The sequence below is a fragment of the Lontra canadensis genome, unplaced genomic scaffold, assembly GCF_010015895.1.
Source record: "Lontra canadensis isolate GAN:19392208 unplaced genomic scaffold, GSC_riverotter_1.0 scaffold40, whole genome shotgun sequence".
In the NCBI taxonomy this organism is placed as follows: domain Eukaryota; kingdom Metazoa; phylum Chordata; class Mammalia; order Carnivora; family Mustelidae; genus Lontra; species Lontra canadensis.
In genome coordinates, this window is record NW_022631034.1 from 8513863 (window position 1) to 8524324 (window position 10462).

The 10462-nt window shown below is 36.7% G+C and overlaps 1 pseudogene; it reads left to right on the top strand.

Annotated features, from left to right (window-relative positions):
- Window positions 1-577: 577 nt before the first annotated feature.
- On the top strand, window positions 578-10104 carry LOC116875093 (annotated as a pseudogene).
- Window positions 10105-10462: the final 358 nt, after the last annotated feature.

Sequence of the window (10462 nt, forward strand, 5' to 3'; positions counted from 1 at the left end):
ATATGTCATTGTACATTTGTTAAGACCTGAAAATGACAACTCAAGAGTGAACTCTAGTGTAAACTATGGACTCTGGGTGATAATGATGTTCAATGTAGATTTACCAGTTGGGGAAGCTGTGAATGTGTGGGTGAAGAGAGCACATGAAAACTCTATACTTTCTGTTTATTTTTTTTTAAGATTTTATTTATTTATTTGACACAGAGAGAGAGATCACAAGTAGGCAGAGAGGCAGGCAGAGAGAGAGGGAGAAGCAGATTCCCCGCTGAGCAGAGAGCCTGATGGGGGGCTTGATCCCAGGACCCTGAGATCATGACCTGAGCCAAAGGCAGAGGCTTAGCCCACTGAGCCACTCAGGTGCCCCTCTGCTTAATTTTGTGGTGAACCTAAAACTGCTCTAAAAAAAGTCTTTTTTCCCCCAAAGGTATAAACTCCTGAGAGTCTCAGTCTCGTCGCTGTTGCTCAGAGAATGCTGAAGCCCCATCCGTCCACCACCACCCACTACAGAACCAAACATCCAGTCATGGATAGAAATGAGCTGGGGCAGAGGGCCAAACTAGCTGAACAAACCAAGTGATATGATTACATGGCAGCCGGCATGAAGCCTGTAACTGAACGAAAAGCTGAATTATTCAATGAGGAGAGGAATCTTCTCTCAATTGTTTATGAAAATGTGGGAGCCCATAGGTCATATTGGAGGGTCATCTCAAGTATTGAGCAAAAGATGGAAGGTGCTGAGAAAAACAGCAGATGATCTGAGAATACAGAGAGAAAACGCAGACTGAGCTAAAAGATGTCTGCAATGATGTACATTCTGTTTTGGGAAAGTTTTTGATCCCTAACGCTTCACAGGTGAGCAAAGTCTTCTATTTGAAAATGAAAGGAGACGACTACTTTTACTAGCTGGGGTTTCTGCTGATGATAATTAGAAGGAGATTATGAATCAGTCATAACAGGCATACCAAGAAGCTTTTGAAATCAGCAAAAAAGGAAAAGCAACCAAAACATCCTGTCAGGTTGGGTCTGGCCCTTAGCCTATCTGTGTTGTTATTATAAGATTCTGAGCTCCCTATAGAAAGCCTGCTCTTTTGCAAAGACAGCTTTTGATAAAGCCATTGTTGAACTTGATACAGTAAGTGAAAAGTCATACCAAGACAGTTCTTTTGTGGTGCCTGCATGGCTCAGTCGGTTAGGCATCTAACTTTGGCTCAGGTCATGATCTTGGGGTTCTGGGCTCCACCCCTGTATACGGCTTCCTGCTCAGCAGTGAATCTGCTTGTCCCTCTCCTTCTGACCCTGCCCCCACTTGTGAGCTCCTTCTGTCTCTCTCTCCTGCTCAAAGAGATAAAATCTTAAAAAAAAAAAAAATTACAGCACACTAATCGTGCAATTACTCAGAGACAAGTTGACATTGTGGACATCGGATACCCAAGGAGACAAAGTTGAATTAATGCGGAAGAAAGAGGGGAAAATGAGCTAGCCTTCCAACTTTTGTCTTCCTCATCCCCAAATTTACACAGACCATTCGTCATTCATGCTGTCCCACAAATAGTTTTTTGTTTACGATTTATGACAGGTTTATGTTCCTTCTATTTGAATTCCTATTCTTCCCATGTGGTTTCCATGTTTAATATTAGGGGAGTAGAGCCAGTTAAGATTTAGGGAGTTACCTGTTTTCATCTTGGGGTGGCCAGTATGGGGATGTGGAACTTTTACACTAGTTCTAAATGTTTGGCATAGGGGCACCTGGGTGGCTCAGAGGGTTAAGCCTCTGCCTTCGGCTCGGGTCATGATCTCAGGGTCCTGGGATCGAGCCCCACATCGGGCTCTCTGCTCAGCAGGGAGCCTGCTTCTCCCTCTCTCTCTCTCTGCCTGCCTCTCTGCCTACTTGTGATCTATCTCTGTCAAATAAATAAAATAAAATAAAATAAATGTTTGGCATAGTACTTTTGGTACATTGTGACTTCACAAAGTACATTTTGTGTTAAAACTGCTTTCATGTCTAAACAGAGAAAACTGCCTACATACTGGTTTGTCCCGGTGAGGAATAAAAGGAATGACCGGTTCCAGACACAGGTGTAGTTACTGTGGATATTTTAAGTCTGAGGCACTTACAAGGCTGTAGGAGAAATAGGTGCCCCGTGGATATTACAGGTTGAACCTCATGTATCTGTGGAATACGCATTCTCAATGTGCACACCTTTGACTACAACTGCAGAAGTGTTCCTTTCACTGTGACCCAATTTACTCTGAATAAGGGCAGAAACGGCTCATATTCCATTATTTGTAATGGAATATGTTTGCTTTCATTACTTTTGCAACACTCATTTTATTTGTATTTAAATGTTTTACACAACCTAAGAACAAATGTACCAGTAAAAATGGATCGCTTGATATCCATCACTTTATGTATATTAGCACAACAGCAAAATAAAAATCCCATGGATTTAACTTCTTTTGGGTTGTTTTTTTTTTCTTTTGTGATTTTTCTTTTTTTGATACTTGCCTAACATGCATGTGGTATAAAAATCATTAACAGGGAAGTAACTTGAGATAACTAGCTTTGTTTAACATCTTATGAAATTTTGATGAAAAAACCAAGCATAATTGTGGAGAGCATGTATTAAATTCATGTAAGTAGAATAAAAGTTTATGATTGGACTTTTCAACTACTTTATAGTTTTTCAAATAAATTAGTCTTTTGGTTCTGAAACTTCTCTAAAGGAAATTGTATATTTTTAGAAATTTATTCCTTATTCTCTTGGCAGCTAATGGGCTTTTAACCCATTTTATTAACAAGTTTAAATACAAAATTTATTATAATGATAAAAACAACAAGGTATAAACTGCTCAAGACAAAAAGGACAGGGAAGGAAACAAAGTTTTGAAAGATGGAAAAAAGATGAAACAAATAGCAACTGACTCAGTAAGTCAGAGAAAGTTAAAGCCCAACTACCTGGAAAGTGAGATGCCAATGAAAAACAAGCACATTTGTTCTATTAAACTCTGGAGAGATTCAGGAATTAGAGGTATCAGGTGACTTTGAAGACTAAAGGACAAGATAGGGTGAGCACAAGAGGACTGATTTTTGAGTCTGTAATGGGAGCACTGAAAGTTAGATGTCCTTTCCCAGAATACATCCCCTCCCACCAAAACAAAATAAGACATTACTGTAGGTGGAGATTGATTCAGAAAAGCTCTGGTTTGGGGGACACTGTGAGAAACATATGCAATCCAAGATAAAGGAAGACTAAAACAAAAGAAAGTATCCCCAAGATAAAGATGAAGACAGCTCTCAAGAAAACTATGATATAGTTGATTTAGAAAGCAGTCAGCTGAATTGAATCAGGAAGATGGAGAATTCAGGAGAGATGTTTCTAACGAAAAAGTGGAACTTATCTATTACCTATGAGGTTTAACAGTAACAAGAGAAGCTTCAGTGCTTAGAAAGAAAGCTTGGGCTGAATGAGCAACATGTACAAAGAAAACTAGGCAAAAATAAACAACATGACAGCTGACTCCAGGAAAAACAGTGAGTTGTTTCATTAAATGCAACAAATTATTACATGTGGATGAACTGTGATCAGATCTATATAGTCCTAACAATTAAATATAAAATTATTTAACCAAAAAAATTAGGAGAATGAAAATAAGAAAAATTTTAATCACAAAGTATAAGAAAGCTAAAGCCTTATATTCCAGAGTAAAAATCAATAGCTAATATGTAAAATCAATATATTAATAAATTAAATCAGTATAAATGCCTAAATCGATAGGGGGGCCTGGGTGGCTCCATCAGTTAAGTATCTGCCTTTGGCTAAGGTCCTGATCCCAGGGTCCTGGAATCTAGCTCCACATCTGGGGCTGAGCAGGGAGCTTGCTTTTCCCTTTCCCTATGCCCCTACCCCTGTTCGTGTTCTCTCTCTCTCTCTCTCTCCCAAATACATAAAATCTTTTAAAAATGAATCAATATAATAAATAACAAAACCAATATGATATCTAAAATTGAAAAATCAAAAATATACAGGATAGCAAGCTATTTGGATAAATAGTTTTCAAAACAATTCCTGAAAAAGGAACTCACAAATATAAAACACAAAATGAAAACCAAAAAAGTAGCAGAAAAGTAAAATTGGTTCTAAGGGGCAGGAATTTGGGGAGCAAGAGATATTAAAAACAAGGAATGTTCTTTTTCAGGGGCACCTGGGTGGCTCAGTGGGTTAAGCCTCTGCCTTTGGCTCAAGTCATGATCTCAGGGTTCTGGGATAGAATCCTGCATCAGGCTCTCTGCATCTCTCTCTCTGCCTGCCTCTCTGCCTACTTGTGATCTCTCTCTCTAATAAATAAATAAAATCTTAAAAAATAAAAAAAGAATGTTCTTTTTCATCATAAATCAGATAACCATTTTTCTCTTTCATTTTGTAAAGAACATGACAAATTAAATGTTCAATCTAATTATAAGATTTATAGAATTACTTTACTTCTGAATTATCCACATTTATTACTATCATAAATAAAAAAAAATTTAAGTGGGGTTTTGAGTTGAAGTTGAAATAAGGAGGTTTATGTCCTATTTATGCCTCTTAATACTTGGTGATAAAGGGCTAGTTTCCTAACCTCTCTGTGCCTTCTTTTGTATCACATCTACAAAATGAGGATTATAAAAGTTCCAACTGCATAGATTTGTTATAAAGATTGAATAGGCCACTTTGCATAGTATTTTGCACTTAACTAATGCTCAATTAACATAACCTATTATTGTATTAAATGTCTATGAAATTTGAGTTGATTCAGAATGAATCTATTTCCTCATAGTGGATTTTCATCTATGCCTTTAATGTTATAATTGAAAATTAGTGAAAAGTTTAAAGTTACATTCCTTTTTCTTGAATCAATGAAACATATTGAATAGGCTCTCTGCATGATTATTTGAAGAAAAGACCAAATTTGGAACATTTAATTACAAGGTAAAGAGCCAATAAAACTACATCCATTTAGTTCATTCAGATGTTCTTTTAAATCTTCAGATCATAATTAGAAAAATAAATATGCTGCTTGTTTTCAGATCATAATTTTCCCTATATATTTGTTAATCTTCATTTAGTACTTGGGAGTACTTTTTGAACAAATAACTGTGTGTAATCACAGACTGCAAGCTATTTTGGAAGTCTGGCTGACTTTCCACATTCTATGGGATCCTGAGAATACAGCAGTATAAAGGATCTACAGTCTAGGGGTTTATCAGACATGTGAACAGTCTCAAGAAAATGCATCTAAATGTCTTAGGCAAAGTTTCCGACATTATTTCATAAGACTCCTATGAAGAGTTAGCATTTTTTTTATAGGTCAAATGCAGATTAAATAGGTCATTTTTGTAATGTTGGTTAGAGGACTTCTATAATATTGCCCGGTATCCTAATGGTTATTTCAATAAATTGCTTAATTTAAAGATAATGTTTAATTAAGCTGCTCCTGTGCTTTAAACCCTACATTCTAATTTTTTATGTTCCAGTTTCTGAGATTTTATTCATTTGAAGTCTTACATCACCATAGTTTTTTGCAGGAATTCTAGTTTATATGAATCTTCCTTCCTTGAACTCAACGGCCATTTTAACAGTTGGGGATTGTTTTGGGCTGTATAATAGATTCTTTCACAAACTTTTTCCAGTTTTATGGAAGCATAATTTACAAATAAAGTTGTAATACAACTGAAGTATACAACATGATGATTTGATATATGTATACATTAGGAAACGATTTTCATAATCAAGTTAATTAACACATACACCACTTCACATAGTTACCTTTTTTTCTTGGTACAATTTTTTTTTTTAAGATTTATTTATTTATTTGAGAGAGACAGTGAGAGCACAGGGTGGGGAGGTGCAAAGGAAGAGGGAGAGAGAAACTTCAGCAGACTCTGTACTCAATGCCAGCTGACACAGGGCTTGATCTCATGACCCTGAGATCACAACCTGAGCAGAAATCAAGAGTGGGACATTTAACTGAATGCACCACCCTGGTGCCCTTGGTACGGACTTTCTAGATGTACTCTCTCTTAGCAGATTTTGATTATACAAAAACAGTATTATCAAATACAGTCACTATCTATACTAACCATCATCAGATCCTTAGGACTTATTCATCTTACAACTGCAAGTTTGTGCCCTTTTACCAACTCTCCCTGTTTTCCCCACCCTTCAGGCACTGGAAACCCCCATTTTATCCCATTTCTAAGAGTTTGACTTTTTTTTTTTTTTTTTTGAAATTCTACATGTAAGTGACACCATGCAATATTTGTCTTTGTTGGGTTTATTTAATTTAGCATATAATGCCCTTCAGATTCAACCATATCACAAATGGCAGTTCTTTTTAGAGGCTGGATAATAACCCACTGTGATATATACACAGCACGCTGACAATTATTTTTATTCTGACTTCAATCTTTCTTTATAAGTCTCATATGTATGATGGGTCTCACAAAATTTTAATCTATTTAATGTCAGTGGCATTGTGTTCATAGCATAGACATAAAATAATGCAACTTTATTTTTGAACAAGCATTCAAAAACTTAATACTCACAGATGAAATTTATGTTCTTTAGTCATGTTGGGATTCAGTCCCTGTTCAACACTACTGCCATTTTTAGTATATACAACCTATAATATATTCTCTTGTAGAATGACAGTAATAATGAATTTTCTTTCTCTGAAGATGAAATTTATTTTGCAAGTCAGTAGTTATTTGTCACCAAATTTAACACCAAAACAAATAAGTAGAGTAGTATTCAGACTGTTTTGTTGCATAAATAGTTTTGAATATAATTCCTGAAAAAGGAGCTCCTTAGATTTTTTTTAATGTAGTAAGCTTAAGTCTACCATTGTTCTTGATATTGTTGTAGTCCTTACTTATTTTTATATATCATTTTAGCATTGTTTGTTTGGTTTTAGTCTCATATCTCCCCCTACACTTCTCAGTATTATGTAAAATGAAGACACATGATGGGCACTCAACCAAAGTCTTTAAGATTGAAACTTCTCTGCCCTTCTTTCTGTAGGAGGCAACTAGCAATCAGAAAGAGACATAATAAAAACCACCTGGGCAACTCCAACCAACTCAGAGCCCCCAGATTGAAATTAGTGGTTCCATTTCCATCAAAAAAATTCTTTTTTGTTTGTTTCTTTTCTTCCATTTTTAGAAGCAAAGACACCCATTCAAATACCCGGTAAAGAAAAAAATTCTAGACAGGTCTGGGTTTCCAGTTCCAGAAAACTAAGATAGAGCTCCTAGAATATTATGCCCAGATTCTCTTGGCTTTACCTCCTGTACAAATAAATCCATCCACTGCTGTGCTTGGCGAGGTGACAAAAACAGCTGCAGGGGAGGTAAAACCTTTCCTGGCACAGGGTCTGTGCCGATTTCCTTTGTCAAGGACTCTCATCTTTCTAGCATGTGGGCCCTTCTCGGCTGACAGGACAAAGCAAGGCAGCAGTGGGTGGAAGGAGAGGAGAGTCAAGCTCACTGACCCTTGATTGAGCTTGGCTTCCTGCTGTCCCCAACTTCTGTAAGATGCTAACCTTTTCCACTCCTGTCCTGGCAATTCCTGTGGGAATAGTAGAGTTCCTGAGCCACAGTCCTACAAATGGGAAGAGATGATATCGGCTCAAATAACTCAGAGATGGGGGGAAGGAAGAGAAGGAAAAGAGAAGAAAAAGAGGTCAAGAAAAATGAAACGAAAAGGAATCAGATAAAGGAGGCTATAAGGACAGAAATGAGAAGATCAGATAACTAGAAATTAGGAGTGGTATTTTTTTTTTAATTGAGAAAATGTCTGAAAATTCAGGTGAATTCTGCCAGTCACAGGAGGATTTTCCCAACCATCTTTTATCCTCATTTACTCTCAAGGTGATGTGTCCATGCCTGTGCCTAGGTTAGGGCTTAAAAGCAGACTTTGGAGCCAGATTTCTCGGATCTACTACTTCCTAGACATTTGACAATTATTTACTATCTCTGTTTATAAGTTTCCTCCTTGGTAAAATGGAGACAATTTCAGTGTCCACCATATAGGATTATTATGAAAATTAAATCGGTTGAGGCATGTAATAAAAGAGTTTTCCATAGTATATGACCTATAGTGCACACTCAATTTTCCTTGTTATATTTTGACAGTACCAATGAACAGCTTCTGACCATTAAGTCACTTGATGGAGTGGACCCGACTCACCAAGCATATTCATTTACTTATAAGTATTCATTTATAAGTATTGCTCACACTTTTTCTATCTTGAAATATCTAGGTTTACCTCTTTATCTCAACCTATCAAAAACTACCATTCTTTAAGTACCTGTTTCACAAATAATTATTCCAGCCTCCTCCATGGAACCATTCCTGATCTCCCCTATGAACTCTTACATCATTTAACATCTGTATGTTTGACACTTAGTGGTTCACATACCAGCATAAGCTACACAGTATCTTATGCAAAGCAGTGACAGCTGGCTAGTAACAGTTACTGATTAGTTTCTCATAGCCTGCCTTGTATTAGGAAGGGAAAAGGAGAATGGTGGAAGAATATATGTAGCGACTCCATGCCAAAGTATTTATGTCTTTGTCCAATGTAAATTATGTGGGTCTCCAGCACTGAAAGACCCTCTCTTTTTTTTGAGAGTCTTTTGAAGGATGAATCTCTGAATGGTGGTGGGAAAAGGAATAAGTTATCTGACACAAGTTGCTGAGTCAGAGATATCCAGAATAACTCAACTGTATCCTCAGTCCATAATTATAACTGTTAAAAGATATCACCAAATGGGCTCTGAAGTCGGACAGAACAGGGATTCTTCCTTGGTCTTCCATTTACTAGCTGTGCAATTCTGGAAAATTTATGAAGCTATATGAAATTCACTTTCCTCATCTATAAAATTAGGATAACAATGTCTTCTTCATAAGGTACCTGAAACATTTAAAGAATTTATTATGGTGCCTGCTCAAGTATGCATTCTACAAATGCCATTTCCTTTCCTCTTTCTAAGAATGAATCAAGGCAGAAAACACCAAACCATTCTTGAACCAAGTCATTTCAACTACTCTATAGTTAGTTTTTCACAGTGGGTCTTTGTAAATTCAAAGAGCCACAAAAGTCACATTTAGTCATAGCTGTGACTAAATTAGATATTATTCTGAAGGATGACAGTCTTAGGAGCCTATCACCTCAGCAGACTGAATTAAAAATTTAAAAATCACACCCACAACAGGTTGGAGAAATAAAAGGAATAGGTCACAAAGAGCTTTATTTTCTCTTTTTAACCTGTTGTCATAGTTTATTTGCCTACTGGCTTTTTAATTGTTTGCCAGGTCTTCTATGAGTTTGGTCAATTTTCACCTGTTCCTTTTTGCTGTAAATTCACTGTAAGTATAATGGAAGGGAAATAAAGATTTTAAAGTTCTAAAACATATTTTTTAATGGGAAGTTCTTTCTGAGCTGGGATTTTATTTCTCATATCATTTACTACAGGAGACTTGTGAGCTAGAGGAAGAGAAGAAACTCTTTAAATAGTGTTAACATTTACTGTGGAAATACTATTTGTTATAACTTTCTGTCAGAAAGCTAATACTTTATTGTCCAAAATGAGGGTGGTATATATGTAGTCTTTCCCATCTGCAGATGGGCAAAGCTAATACTTGTGGTCAAACTCAGAGAAAACTGTGATTAATAAAACTAGTAAGATTCAAGCTATGTGAAAGTCAGTGCATGGCCAGCATAGCCCTGGAATCAGACTGACCAGTACAACCCCTATAGCCAGAGCAGAATAAAACACAGAGTTAAATGGTTGAGGCTATGACCAGGCACTGGTCCCTTAGAAGGGACCTTAGAAGGGACCTATGATCTATGCTTATGTGGCAGGTACCTAAAAAACATACAAACTTGACAGTGGAAGAGAATAAAAAGGGCCCTGTAAACATAATGCATCAATGTGTAGCTACAGAGAAAAATGAAAGTAAATGTGGGCCAGAAACAAGAACAGCCACCACACGAGCTGCAGGAACAGAAAAGAGTCAGAGAAGTGTTGGCCCTATAAGAAGAAAACTTTCACCCACTCAGTAATTCATTCATTCTTTCATTCAACAAATATGTATGAGAATCAAACATCTGTTAGGTAAATAAGGCTAAAAAGATGAAAAGAAATACTCACCTATAGTGAGGTGAAAAACACATCTAGTGCAGATTAGGAGGAAGGGACCCTAGTCTGCCTAGGTTAAGGTATGTTTACAGAAACTAGGTGTCTAAGGGCTTTTCTTAGCAGACAAAAGAGAGGGGAGCTCTAGCAAGAAGGACCAATATGTTGGGGTTTATCCTACAGATATTGAAGAACAATTAAAATTTTCAAGATGAGGAGCAACATGATCAGTTTCTATGGTAGAAACGGCCTTCTGGTTGAAGTGGACATAAAGAAGGACAAGGA